The 15,135-nt window shown below is 41.5% G+C and overlaps 1 protein-coding gene and 1 long non-coding RNA gene across 4 annotated transcripts in view; one reads left to right on the top strand and one right to left on the bottom strand.

Moving 5' to 3' along the window:
- The window catches only part of LOC118779151 (LIM domain and actin-binding protein 1-like), a 34,429-nt gene extending 29,377 nt beyond the window's left edge, over positions 1–5,052 (bottom strand). For both annotated transcript variants that reach the window (XM_036531083.1, XM_036531082.1), the window contains exon 1: positions 4,932–5,052. The gene's annotated coding sequence lies outside the window, so the exon portion shown is untranslated. The remainder of the gene's footprint in view (positions 1–4,931) is intronic.
- Positions 5,053–7,550: 2,498 nt separating this feature from the next.
- On the top strand, positions 7,551–11,643 carry LOC118779447. Of its 2 annotated transcripts, none has more exons than XR_005005031.1 (5): positions 7,551–7,625; positions 9,064–9,257; positions 9,534–9,689; positions 10,245–10,338; positions 10,745–11,643. It is a non-coding gene; the product is annotated as an uncharacterized LOC118779447 (long non-coding RNA). The 2 variants fall into 2 exon arrangements; XR_005005032.1 differs by having other exon boundaries at positions 7,556–7,625; positions 9,067–9,257.
- The last annotated feature ends 3,492 nt before the right edge of the window (positions 11,644–15,135 follow it).

Consider the following 15,135-nt stretch of genomic DNA (forward strand, 5'->3'; position numbering starts at 1 on the left):
AAATGGCCTCTCTGTGTCCATAAGAATTTTAGTGAAACTGGAAAAAACAGAGTAAGGTATAAACTAAGGCTTTTGAAATGAGAAACACAAGTGCTCGCTTTCAATATAATCTGAGATGGTTAAGTTGAAGATTGTTTTAACAGAGAATTATGACAGAGTATGAAACAGACATCAGTGACATTAACCTGGGGCACACTAACACAGGCCAGCCAAGGGACACAGTCTGTAAGACAGACAGCTAGAGAGAGAGAGGGGGAAAAAGAGAGGGGGAGGGAGGGAGAGAGAGAATGAGAGAGGTGAGAAGGAAACAGAAATGATTGTATGGAGACCAAAGTATATATATATATATATATATATTTGTTTAGTTGTTCAGGCTTTGGCAATACTGTACACCTGTGTGGTCATGTTAATAAGGCTTATTTGAATTTAAATTTGAATATTTGAGTGAGTTCAGCTCTTCACAGCACACAGAGCCACGCTCTGCACAGGAAACAGGTTCCTGCGGGCCTGGGTCAGATTGTGCATCACAAACATCACCACGCCCGCCACAGAAAAGGCTCGCCCACGTCTCAATGATGGTTGGGCGGAGGGGGGAACAGAGCGGAGACAGCAGACATTCCTTCGGCGCTGTGGAGAGCCATCTGGGGTGTGCAGACATGCAGGAACACGATCCCCCCCCCATCCTCCAGTTGAGAGGATGAGGCTATTCTATACAGGATTCTTTTCTCTTTTTTTAAATCACTCCTCTGAGCTGGGAATGACGTCAGCGCTTCCACCCTCCCAGGTCTGCACAATGGAGACCTTTAAATGGTACACAAAGGCAGGGCTGCGACAGCACGATAAAACACCAAAAAGGCAATTTGTCTTGGAAGGAGGAGCTTTCCTGATGGTCAGAAAAAGCATATCAGTGTTTGCTGGGCTGTGACAGGGCTGGCCTTTTTCACAAACAATATATTTATACACATATGTCACAGACCTGGCAGCTTGTCTTGATTGACAGAAAAAGCTAGATGTTGTAGCCGTCGCTGTGGTGACACTGCTGAGGAAAACCCATGCGAAAACATGGATTTCCTCATCACAAAATTGTGCCATTTTTGCCCACTGTGATGCTCTACCAGTTACACAGTGCTCACGTGTGATAAGGACACTGAGATTCAGATGGAGCGCCGATGGACCCCATGACAGCAACGTGGGTCACATCATCCATATCTGCCTGCAGCACCCAGGAGGACTCTGACCCCGAGTGTGGGATGGGAGCGCCTGTCACTTCCTTGGCAGAATCTGTGCAGCGGATTCAGCCTAGGCATGGATGGATGCAATCTCTGTGGCCGTGTGCCCTTTTGCATGGGTTAAACAGGTGTGTCTCCGATTATCCAAAATTCTGCTCAAGAAGAGACAGGATTCTTCATGAAAACATCTGAACTGTGTTAGAGAGTCTTTTCCTTTTTCCCTTTGGTGGCAGAGGTTGTGCTTTTTCTCCCTGGTGACAGAGGTCTCTGATCCAGTTTCAGCATAAAGTGTCTAGAGATGAATAATGATGAGCAGGACAGAGCCTTACATGTGATGTATGGATATATATATAACCTTGAATGTGAATGACTGTTTTATAATGATAAATTTGTTTAGCTGCCATTAATACTGGGCCCCATGTTTTCCCAATTTTCCTCTTAAAGAGTCAGTGGTCCTCAGGGGCAACTACCCATGCTCCATACTCTGCAAGGCCAGTATGATGACTGCATCTGCATAGCCGGTTACTGTGTTCCTACATATCATTCCCATTCATCTTCTCTAAAATGACATTCTCTTTCAACAGGATGTCATTCAGTAACATGTGCATTACGCCCTGGGGCACACAGTAAGAACCATACATCCTTGCGAGATGCTGTGGCTTGTCCCAGTGGTCGCTAATTTCAAAATACCCGCACGTACACAGAGAGAGGAAAAAAACAGCATTGTGTTAAATTGCGTTTCTCACAGTGATGGCCTACATACTCCTATGCAGAATTTTTTACACAGCATGTCAAGTCACTTTTGGATCAGGCTGCTTCCTGACACTTTAATTATCATTCCTTTGTGAAAAAAATCCAAAATCTTTAGTGGATATAGAATACAGGAGCGCTTTACGACTGCCACCAGGTGTTGTCATGTTCACGAAGTGCTCCGGTTCAGAGTTATTGGGAATGATTTAAAGTATGTGGCTGTGAGCTGAAGGGAAGACACAACCACAATTTTCAGTGGTGTGCCCCTTTAAGCATTCGAAGGCACTGTACCTACAGAATGCTTCTTCAGAAATTCACCTCATACCTGTCACATTCCTGAGGATCAGCCAACCAGGAGGAGCGGCATAACATACGGCTATGGTATGTGCTTTGAGGAAAGAGGGATAAAGTGTTTGGAAACTCCGGTTGCGGCAGACAGCGAGGTCCAAAAGAAATACATCCTGCATGGTCATTTAGGGATTTGCTCAAATGCCAAAGGCTGGGGCACGAGTTCGGAGGCTTCAGGGAAACAATACAAGCAAGCCAGGGGAACTGGGGTCCAGACGTTCCATTTCATTTCCTGTGATAACAAGGAATGAGCTCCTTCATCCTTATATATCACGGGTCCTAAATTTACTCCTCTGTTCCTTAATGTATCCCCCTGTTCTTCAATTCACTCCACTGTTCATTCCTTGTTCCTTAATTTAGTCCCCTTTCCTTAATTTGCTCATCTGTACTTAAATGAAAATAAAAGTAAAAAAGAAAAAAAAAGAAATAATCTGAAAAAACGCCATGGTTACACTGGGGGTGCCACACAGCCACCCATGCATTATGTGACCTATGTGTGAAGGGTAACAACAAAATGGGCTCATTCAGGAAAGATATCCAGCTGCCAACAGGAAGTTGCACAAGCTCCCCTCTTATGTAACGCCACCTCAACTGTGCTCCTGTCCCACAGCAAGATATCCCCGCAGCACAGTACGCCCCAGCCCAGTGAGGCCCTAATCTTTCACACAGAGCCTATCAAACAAATCACACAGACTTATCATACTCTGCCATTCGTAAAAAAGAAATCAATGATATGGGCTATCAAGAGACATGGTCAATGCAAAACCACTCCAGTGTCATGACCATGTTATTCTGAAATATTTCAGTTTACTGTATTCTCACATTGTTAATATGCCTTTATCTACAGGAGCCACTCTGAGAGGTGCTCAATAACATCTCACAAGAATGGACCAATGTAAGCCAAGTTTTGATTAACACATTAAACCTGAATACAGTAGATCACTCAGGGAGCGCAGACTCCTCAGATTCCAAATCTCCACATAATCACAAAAGTTCTACCTGCCAAACAGATGTACTGATTTTATTGACCAAGAGACAACATTTCACAATCTCTTACCTCGGCAAGAACGAAACCTGTCCCCCTCAGCTGCCCCTTGGATTGTGATTATGAAACACAGGAGTACAGTGTAATACTTCATCCATTAGCAAGCAGGTTTATAATGTACCACAGCTAGCGGCCCTGGAAGTGAAAAAGTGCTGAAGAGAAGCACCTTTTCTTACGAGGTTTGAAGTTGCCTGTCAGTTAAAATTAACAATGTCTTTGAGGGATAAAAGTTGAACAAAAGGAAAGCAGGATTTTCTCAGTTTGAAGTTTAAAGGTGGCTTCAACTGATATTAGTTTTATCCTCTTCCATGTTTGTTCACATATGATTCATATAAGCCACCAACAAAGGTTTTAACTTCGTATCTTTTGGTCTACAAATGATGTTGCTACAATCTTGGAATCAAATCTCTCTGTACCTCAAAATATTAGTGCCCTTGTGCACAAATGTACTGAAAATTTATATATAATTATCTTTCAAAAAAGAATATTAAATTTCAGAAACATTAATAAGAAATGGCGAAGGGGTCAATTTTCTTTTTTCCTCCTCTTTTTGCACTTATTTATAAAAAATGGTCTCTTATTTCAAGGAATTTAGATTGCTTTGATATACTGAGGAAAAAGTCATCTGTGGTGAAGCCTGGCCACACTGCAACACTGCAATCTGACAACTGTGATGAAAGTCGACATATAGGTAGTAAAGCTAAAGTGACTGCCATACACACTTTAGACATGTATTTACTCCCCGGCTGGGGACTAAAACAAACACCCTGCCGGTGCCCTGGTGGAAACTTGAACAAGGTTGCCCAACCGGTCATATGTGTAGCACCCTTCAATTCCATCTACCCCCCCCCCCCCCCCTTGTCTCTCACTCCTGCTGGTCTGTAAACACCAAAACTACAGGTGTCAACAGCCTAACAACAGGCAACAACCTCAGAGTTGAATTTGTCTATCATAGCAAAGGTGTCACACACATCAACATAACTGTGGCTGAAGTTTTTTTTTTAATTCAGGGAACAACACACATCTAGGAATCTGAAGAAGGAAGTGAAAAAACAACAAACAAAACTCCATTCCTACTGAGCGTGAGCTGACTGAACGCTTATGGTGTTGGGGAGGATACAAAATGAATGCGAGCAGGTGGGCAAAGTATACACTTAACCCCGGGCGTTATTCCTGCTCTGTGGTGCCGAGAGAGAAACTAAAAGATGGCCCTCTCAGCTTAAGTGGAGAGCTGACCTGGCACCTCACCTGAAACAGACGATCAGGTGTCACAAAGCCACTGGCCGTGCTCCTTCTAGGGTTTCAAGATAAGTGACTAAATAATATCATATCAGCAAAGACATTCGCAGAGGCCCCTGTTAATTACCGTCCACACGTGTTACACGGCCGGGTCTAGGTAACATAAAAGAACTCCTTTAAAGGGCTAAACCAGAGTATTGCTGTGTTGCACAATAGCCACACAGCAGCTGTGCTTACTTTAAAAATTCCACCAGCCTTTCCTGGTACGGGATAAACCCACAGACAGCGCTTGATTAAGGAGGGGTCATCCTGCTACTCACCTTTAGTGCTTAGCTTCTAGTTTGTCTTTGTGCCTCCTGTATACCTTGCTTTTACGCTTGCATTCCCTCAGCAATGTCTTTCCCTTGTCTTCTTCCCAGCTCTTTTATTATAACCTTGCAATACCTGTTGCTCTGAGTGTGTCAGCAGAGGGGGGCTGGTGGTGCATGGGAGGGGAGAGGCCAGGTCATGTGATTCTCTGCACCAATAATGCGCTGCCTTGCATCTCACCTGCCAGGTGGGACCCGCCCACCCCATCTACTTGTCTTCCTCGTGTAAGTGTGTGTGTGTGTGTGTGTGTGTGAAAACACTCAAAATTCACAGAAATGTTGCCTTTCTCCATGCTTTCCTATTTTTTTGTATCACGTCTCAAATTCTTTACAACATGTTGGTCACACAAGGCAGAAAACTGACCTCTGAAGGCTTAATGCTGAACGCGCAGAGTTTAAAATGCTGATGATGCCTTCATTGTGGGGGTGCAGAAGGTGAGAAAGGACAGCTGGAGAAGAGCAGAGCAGGGACAGAGGCTCAGGTTTCCCCGAGTAGGGTGAAACTAGACCTGGAGACACAAGATCTCCCCAGAGGGTACACTTGCCTTCATGGTGCTCCCGCAAGAAGAAACACAGGCTCTGTGAGTATTCAGGGAACTTTTCAGCCAATCTACAGAGTGGGCTGCCTTCCTCCACACCCATGCATAAAGACAATAGGTTTCACCATGGCAGTGACTGAGTGACTGTAGTCTCCACCCTACTCTTAGCTTTAAGCCTTTAGCTTAACCCCTAGTCATCCCAATTACACCCATACCCTAAGACTATTTCACGCCACACAAATACTAACCCTAAATCCAATTTGCCCTACACAAACCGTGACCATAAACCAAATTCACATCACACAAACCCTGACCCTAAACCCCTTTCACCCCACACAAACCCTGACCCTATACCAAATTTACCCAACTCAAACCCTTAACTTAAAGCAAACTCACCTGACTTAATCAACTTAAGAGTATCAAAAATGTAGCCCACAATTCAATGTTTTCATCAATTTCCATCACCTGCTCAAAATATATGTTGGAAAAGAGAAGAAACCATACCTACAAGATTAGAATGTTATCCACAGAGCATTCTTTTGTATCTTGAGATTATGAGAGCCTCAGCTCTACTAGATACAGGAACAGGGATCAGCGAGGAGTCTATGGTTTAGACCAAGATGGAAGAGGTGTGAGGCCATGCCCTTGGGTCCAGTCCAAGACCATGGCCAAATCCAGAGCTAGCACCTGGGTGTGATCTTTACCTTAGAAAGATCTGCACATAGCACAGATTTGACCACACCCAGTGTCCATGATTGCAGCTTCATAACACACCGTTTGTGTCACTGCTGCAAAGGGCATGGCCTCTTGCAGAGTCCGCCCAGAATCCAGAAAGTGAATGGAAAGAGGAGGGAGAAAAAGTGGGTCACAGCTCAAAGACATGAAAACCAGCACAATAAACCTTTTGGGGGACCCACAATCCCCTGCACAGACAATAAATGATGAGGGGGCATAGGGGACACGGTTATGACTAAATTATAAACCGTCTTCTGCTTCAGACCTTCAGCCCCACTTCTGCTATGATGCCAACAGCATTTAATTCAATTCAATTCAATTCAAATTTATTTTTATAGCGCTTTTTACAACACAAGTTGTCACAAAGCAGCTTTACATTGTTCCCAGGCCTGAGACCCCCTGAGAGCAAGCCTAAGGCAACAGTGGCAAGAAAAAACTCTCTAATTTACAGGAAGAAACCTTGAGCAGAACCCGGCTCAGAGGGAAAACCCATCTGCTTCTGGCCGGCACTGGGCAGATAGAATTACATAGAATACTTGAAATTGTACAATGTACTTTAGGACATGTGAGTTTTGATAGACAGTAGTAAATAACAGAGTAATAATAAAATGTATCCTAGAGAATGTCCGGATCTTGGCACACAGTTGGCTTGATAGGCAGGGCAGCGAAGTAGCAGGACTGGAGATCGGGGTGTGATGCTACAGTTCCAGGCAGGAGCCCAGAGCAGGGACAGGAAACAAATAGAGAACAATGATTAGTGGATGGTAAGAATGGCAGGGATGTACAGCAGAGAGGCAGGAGAGGAGGGGCGGGGAAAAAGGTGCAAGTGTGCAACAAGGAAAAAAACCCTGGCAGACTAACATTATGGCAGCATAACTAGGGGACAGGAAGCAAGGAACCGGCATAGTCATGAGGGCGGCCTTAAGGCAGCCAACACCAGTTCATGACAGCAATGACCACTTAGCCCACCAGAGACTCTATGATCCATGCCAGCACCAGGCCATGTCCCTCAGCTAAAGGATTTGCTGTATAGATATGTTTTTAGCCTACACTCTAAGAAATGAAACAGTGATGTTGTTCATATTATGTAACTTTGTCGTGGTAAAATTATTATAACTCTTTAGGTTTTTACATAAAAAATAACAAGGTTTCATTGGAATAACCTAACAGTAAGATATTTCAAGGCTACAAAACACAAAAGATTCAAACTGAAATAACCACCTCAGGTAAATCACACATGCACACAAAGGTACACAGATGGCGTATGACGTTTTTTCAGACCTGCGCAGTAACCACGGAGGAAAGCAAAATTGCCACTCGACCGCCATGTGCACTGTTGGAAGCTTGGAAGCTGTCCTCCTCGAAAAATTTGGTAAGTACAAACGTTTCCTTAATAATAAAGTGTGGAACTGTATGTTGTGTCAACAGACGACATGCGTTTTCAGTTTGTATTGCCTTCCGTTTTACATTTTGAAAGAGTTTTGAAAACAGTCATTGCTAGCTTAAATCAGACAGAGAGAGGGAGACAGAAACACAGACACACACACAGTTTCTTGCTAATGTGGTTTTATGTTTTTATTAGGACTGTGATTTTAAACGTACTTTAATCGCATTTTATTTAAAACGCATTAAAGCGGGCGGTTAGGGTGCAGAAGTATAGATTTTGGCGGGCGAGCGGCTGTGTGCATCTCATGTCTCCCTTCCCGGCTGTGTGCTGGGGGGGGGGTTGCTTGTTGCTTTGTGTTAAACACTCGTTTTTTTATTTATCAAGTATTTCTGTCCCAGATATTAAGTAACCGCATTCGACCCGGATCCGTCCAAAGCGCTCTTTGAAATCGCATATTAAAAACGTAACGTCAATAATAAGAAAGTTATCGGACGAGTAATATTGTAATGCCATACATCACCGGAAAGCTTAGACTCTAAGGATTCATTTGGTACCAGGCTTGACTGGGTTAAATCCACACTAATGGCATAAAATTACAATTTGTATCACTAGTCACGTTTTAAAATGTCAGACATTTTCACAATCCTCCGCTGCGTCATCTTACCTTGCAGTGTTTGCAGAGCAGTGTTTTAGGTCCTGAAATTCATCCTACCCCCTCATGTTTGGTCTCTAAATGTCCATAAGAAGCCAGACTGCAGTACAGAGACATTGAATTTGACAATGAGTTTGTGAACTTGACAGAGATCTCAGATATCAAAGACAAGAGCACTGTTAAAGTCATTTACTTATCAGATGAGTCAGACACAGCCAGACATCATCCTGTTTCACAGTGGTTAGATGACAGTTCTTTGTCCACAGCATCAGATACAGATATTCTTTCCTCAGCCGAGTCTACATCTTCAGGTTCTTCCCTTAGGTCACAGCCATGGCCCCAAAATTTCCAGATACCCCAGTTTAATTATGAGGTACAGATTCAGTTGGAAAGGGCCAATCAAGCCTTCCTGAACAGTGGTACTCTTTTGAGTCCAAGTCCTAAACTAAAGTCAGATATACTTGATGGTTTGGCATCAGAAATTGTCAAATACAAAGTTTATCCTTCAAATTTGGAATTTGAAGATGTCGCTCAGGCCCTGATAACAAAAGTATCCTTGTTTAAAGGAGCAGGGATCGGTTACTGGCTTCTATGGATGGAAAATTAGTATTAAGTATAAAATGGCGAACTACCGCACGAGACTGAGGAACATTGGCTGCCCAGAGTTGAGCATCAATGCAGTCAAAGAAAAGCGAGGTGCCATGTGTCAAAGTCCAAACCAGGTAAAGAAGCCAAAGAAAGCAGAAGTGAACTTCTGTCCTGATTACCCAGCAGGCGAGACAAAAGAAAGCCTTGAAAAGGAAAGAGAAGCACTTACATTAGAGGTGAAGAAGAAGAACAACCTTCAGCTAATCAACTGTAAGATGGAGAAAACCTTCGCCCATAGGAGACGGGAGCTTATTGAAGATATGCCCTTCACAGCTGAGTTCAGAAACAGATGGCCAGCCCTATTTTCTCAGAATCAGGTAGAGTTTTTGTTTTTCTTATAGTTGTACATTTATTGAACAAAATGCTCTTAATTTTGGGGGAAAAAAGGCTCATGTATGTCAGTGTAGGTGTAATTCTGTTGAACCAGGGGAAACCATAGAGCCATGGAGAAAATTCCATGCGTGGTCAATCTGTCTGCATTATAATGCACAGTATATTAAAATAAATGCAAACCATTAATATATCTCCTCAAAACTTGGACCCAGTCACAGACTTATGGTTACATGTGACATTCTGTCTCAAATCTGTTTCAGGTAAATGCAGAGTTTACCCGCATTACAACAATCCCCCTGCTGTCAACATTTATGGCTCAACTGGATCATTACTCCAGCCAACTGATGAAGGTTTTCAAAAAGAAGGGAGGGGCAGCAGGACGCAAAATCTGCGAGCTCATGGTAGCCATGGACCAGGTGTGTGTTTTTCACTTAAACCTTGACACAGACTTGAACGCTTAACATAAACTAGAAAAATTGAATTTCCTGCAGAAAATGCATGTGAATGCTGCAAGCTGAAGCAATGCTGAAAATGTTAGAAATGCATAACATAGCAGAAAAATGTTTACAGACAGAAAACTGACAGAAACAGGCAGAGAAAAAACAGACAAACGGACAGAAAAACAAACAGGCGCAGAAATGGATAGAGAAACAAACACAGGCAGAGAGGAACATGCAGCATTCACACTAATAAGCTGTTCATGTTTCTGTTTTACCTCTACCTCTTATTAGGTCTTTCACTTTCAATCATGTTCAAATATGCTTTGGAGCTGTATCATAATCAAATTTAGTATAAAAGAATTAATTCATAAAAGAATGAACCCATGAGTATCATTAACACAATGTCTAATTCTATTTCGTTACTCAATATCACCTGTTTATGCCAGTTTAATATTAAAAATTGCAAATCTAAAAGCGGTTGTTTTAAAAGGATTGGTTAAAAAAAACATTTGTTTTTTTTCTCTCCCACAGAATCCAAGCATTGAAGTAAGACGGGAATGCATACTGAAGGCATTATGCATCTACTTAAATGAAGATCCTGACAACCTTGTTTAAGAACTATATGGTGAGCTATGACACTGTTGGTCAACCATCACTAACTAAACCCTGTGAGCACTATGGTGACAATTTGTGTCCACCTTTTTTTTGGACCATTTTGGCTTTACTACCCTTTCAGCTTGTTCGTGGACAGAAGCAAGCTGAAAGGGTAGTAAAAACGAACAAAGCATAAAGGTTAATATAGAAAATGCAAGTTTTTGACCCTGCTTTCATATTGATATTTCAAAAACGTGTCTGGATAGCTTACACTCAAGTTCTCTTGTTGATATAATGTGTAATTATGACATCTATCAATGACGGCAGAGACATTTAATTGACACATTATAAATATATGAATAAAAATATATGAATATATATGTGTAATGAAAAATGAACATCAATTGATTAATACTTTTTCTTTCTGCCATTTTGAGGATGTTGGTGCAGTGGGAGAGATGGAGAAAGTCGTTTTGGGTATCTATGTTGTGCTGCGAGAGGGAGCAGAGGCAACAGATCCACCTGAGGATGTTGGCGTCTTGGTTGAAGGATGTACAGTGCTGCAAGACTTGAGAGATGTGGCAAATGGCTGTGCAGCCCTCTTTGGCTTGATCTATTGTTTAAACTTGAACTATCCCAAAGACCTGCGATACACTTTTGAGTTCCTTCAAAAAGTAGTGATGGGATTGGATGGGAACAAGCTCTCCAATAAGGTGCAAGTCCTCAAAAATAAACTGCATGAGTAAATTGCCATCAAGGATTTGGATTGGATTTGTGCTGATTGTTGTACAAGAGAAAAAGGAGCGCTTTGGACTGTGGACTGATGCTGGACTCAACAGTTCAGAGTCAAGACATTTTTTTTGTTGGTCTGTAATTGTGTTTGAAACTTTCACCTGTGGTACATTGAATGTGGAGGTGCAAACAGTGCTCTGAGACTATCTACGATGTACCAGTTACTAAAACATTACAAATTGAAGCATTATCATTTGGGTCAGAGACACTCATATCCATGCACATACTATGAATGCCCATGCTCATTCAAAACATATCTGAGTCAATGTCATGTTGATGTGTCAAGTACTAGAATTGCAGAACAAGGAGTTTGTATATGCCTTTTGTGCCCTGGAAGTGAAATACCATCCAGTAGAGAGTATTTTTCTCACATCAATAATCATCTGAAGCAGTTGAAATAGTGAAAGGTGGTACCGTAAATTATGACCATCATGCATCTGAAGACCATCCAGGGGATCTTGTAGAAACTGCCTCAGACTTAGATTGTCATAATTTGATTTTCTTGCAAGTTCTCATTTGGTAATTGGCAACTGTTCTTTTGAAAGGTTTTTTCACGTGTGCCATGTTCAGCATTTGATGGCTTGCTTGAGGAGTTGCATTTCATTTTGACCTCAGCAGCGCTGCCTATATCACATAGTACAGGTTTTGACATTTTCAGTAAACATATCTTTCAAGTTAACCATTTTATAGTTAACCAAATGTTTAAGTTATCTATAAAACCTATTTGGTTCAACAAATGTTGACAGGTGTGGGGTTAAGAGTAATGTGCATTTTATTACTCTGATATTACTCTGATTTCCTAATTTTCAGTTTTGTGACTGTGTATACTGTGTATATATATGGAATTATACACATTTTATTTATAAAAGCCCCAGTATTTCCTAATGATTCCTAATAAAGGTTCAAGTGAAATTAAGCAAATTAAATTGTACTCATTTAACTATTTTATTTAGCCAGTACAACTAGGGAGTTGGATTAAGACAAACCTACCACATCGATTATGTTCATCTGTGTTAAGTTAACTGAACTCAATCATATTAAGTTAACTTAATGTGGTCTAAGTAAATCCAACATAATGTTGTTGTGGTTACGCAATATAACAGTATCCTATAGCTTTAAAGAAAGAGTACTAAGTTAGATTTACTAAATATGTGTTGTTCACATCAATAGTCTTTTGCTTTTCCTGTTTAAACAACACAGTTTTGTGGGACCGGTTGACATAACTTTGTTATGTAAGATCAACATTTCATTTCTTAGAGTGTAGATTTAAAGGTGGAGAGAGAGTCTGCTCCTGTTCCACAGGAGAGGGGCTCGATAGGAAAAGGCTCTACCTCCTATAGTAGATTTGCCCACTCTTGGAATGATGAGAAGCTTGGCATTTTGGGAAAGAAGGGCTCTTTGTGGAAGGTATGGATGAAGAAGGTCCTTATGATAGGGAGGGGCAAGCCCATTTAAAGCCTTAAATGTCAGTAAGAGTATTTTAAAATCGATATTTAATGGGCAACCAACGGAGAGAAGCTAGAATTGGGGTAATGTGCTCACGTTTAGTTCTAGTTAAGATTCGAGCAGCTGCATTTTGTACCACCTGAAGGGGTTTTAGTGAGACATTTGCACATTCTGTCAAGAGGGCACTACAGTAGTCTAATCTGGATGTTACAAAGGTGTGGATTAACTTTTCAGCATCATTAATTGATACAATTTTCATGATTTTTGCTATATTTCAAAAAAAGGAAGAAGGCTGTCCTAGGGGTGTTAATTATGTGAGTTTCAAAAGAGAGCTCAGGATCAGTAAGGACACCAAGGTCTTTGATAGCTGCACTTGAGGAGAGCGAGACACCATCAAGGTCCAGTGTAAAGTGAGTGAATTTGTCCTGATTGAATTTTGGCCAACGACCAATATTTCGGTTTTGTCTGAGTTAAGGAAGAGAAAATTTTGGGCCATCCAATTCTTTACATCTTTTAGGCAGGCCTCCATGTTTGAGATATTCAGAGGGACATCAGGTTTGACTGATATGTATAACTGAGTGTCATCCGCATTACAGTGGAAGCTAATGTCATGTTTTACTTTACATTTACTTTTCAAATGTGTCACTGAATTTGAAGGTCACTGACCAGCAGAAGTTTCCTTGGAAGCCAACATGCATTATGTGCACATAAGCCTTTCTGTGGCTCAGTGCTAAATTCACAGCTGACTTAACATTGATTAAGAACGTTTGATTGGAAAAAATATATGTTAAATTGTACTAGATGTCTCATTTTCAGGTCCTAAACCAGTAAAGATAGTTGGGCCCAGCACAGTATTAAATTCTGCCATTTTCTCTGTCCTGCAAGAGCTGGACTAATGCCGGATCATGCAGAGATTGAACAAAAAGGGTTTAGATTTAGAATAGCGTTTGCTGTTGTTGCTAAGCAATGACCCTCAATGGAAAAAAAAAAAATCAATGAAATTCAAACATTAAAACGTGCACATTTATGGGACTGTTGACATAATTATTAGCATTTGCTGTTATACATTAAACATAGATTTAAGAAAAATATCTAAACAAGTGCTTGAATTATAATATCCTGGCCTGTTGGTGAAAATCTGACAAATTTCTAGCAAAGTCTAGCAAACACCTTACTACCTTACTACATGCAACTGAGTTTGCTGCCGTATATTAAGAGGTTCATACAGTCAAGACCAAAACCAGCCAGATGCCTAATTCTAGCCAAACGGTTTACCTCCTCCAATTTATCTGAACATTTCTTTCATATCAACATCACCAGTAGATACTGCATGTCATTCCTCCTCATCTATTTCTAATCCTGTCTTTCTGATCAGAGATCCACGTTGGCTTATGTCACCATTATTCATCCTCTTTCCCTCACCATTAGGTGGCAGCAGCTTGTTGAACTAGCACATTGATTGCCATTTGGGCCTACTCCCCTCCTGGCGAGAATGCAATTTCTGGATCACCTAATTGAGGAGGGGGAGCTATTTATCGTAGCCATATTTACTAACATGGGGCAAATGGCATGTTATTAGTTGCAAAGTGGATATCTAACTAAACAGACAGCCAAGAACAAAAACAAATGATATAATAATAAATAATCTGTATTTATGATAAACTACAGTATAGGATTCCTCTCATGTCTCAAACGTACACAGAACCTCACCAAAATACATTTGCTGCACAGTCACGGCTTCCTAAACCTTGGACACACTCCTTTTGAGCTACATTTCTGTATGCATTATGGCTTGCTAGTTAACCTTTACCTCAGCTGTGCCTCTGCAATCTGCTCACAGCAGCAGGCCAGGAGGACTGTCTTTATCAGATCCAATCAGGAGTTGCATAAAAAGGGCAAACACAACCCCTTTTCAGGCTGTGCTCACATTACAAAGCAACAAACCCTGGTAGGCCATCCACCAGATAGCCGTGATCCATAACTAGCATCTAACATACATTGCAATGCACTAGGCACTTCATTTCTTTTCATGCAGGATCCATGTGAAAACCTTTTTTGGTGTGTGCATTTGGGAGGAGGTCAAATTTATAAATTTACAAATGAACTAATAATTAACACATAACAGTCATACCAACCTGACCACCCTCTCCTCCTCAGACTTTCCTTCCATACTACTTCCCTAATTCGACTGCCTGGTGCCAGTTAGAGGCAGATGGGTTCCTCCTTTGAGTTTGGTTCCAGTCAAGCTTTCTCCTTTTAGTAAGAGAGATTTCCTTGCCATTGTTCTTTTAGGCCTGCTCTTGGGGATTTGAGCCCAGGATCTCTGTAAAGTTGCTTTGTAACAAGTTCTTTGTTGCAAAGTAACTGTGCTTTGTAAAAAGTGCTATATAAATAAAATTGCATTTAACTGAATTGAACAAATAATCCTAAAAGCAGTGGGCATCCATATTTGCACCCTACCATTAACCCCATGCCTGACCACAGACGAGTCTTAATCCAAGCCCTGGTTGGTTTATATGAGTATGTCATGCGTGAGGGCCAAGGAGGACACAGTGAGACATTGTGGTCCCCTGCTGGTGGAGAAGGATGA

Source organism: Megalops cyprinoides, chromosome 6 (assembly GCF_013368585.1).
Source record: "Megalops cyprinoides isolate fMegCyp1 chromosome 6, fMegCyp1.pri, whole genome shotgun sequence".
NCBI lineage: Eukaryota > Metazoa > Chordata > Actinopteri > Elopiformes > Megalopidae > Megalops > Megalops cyprinoides.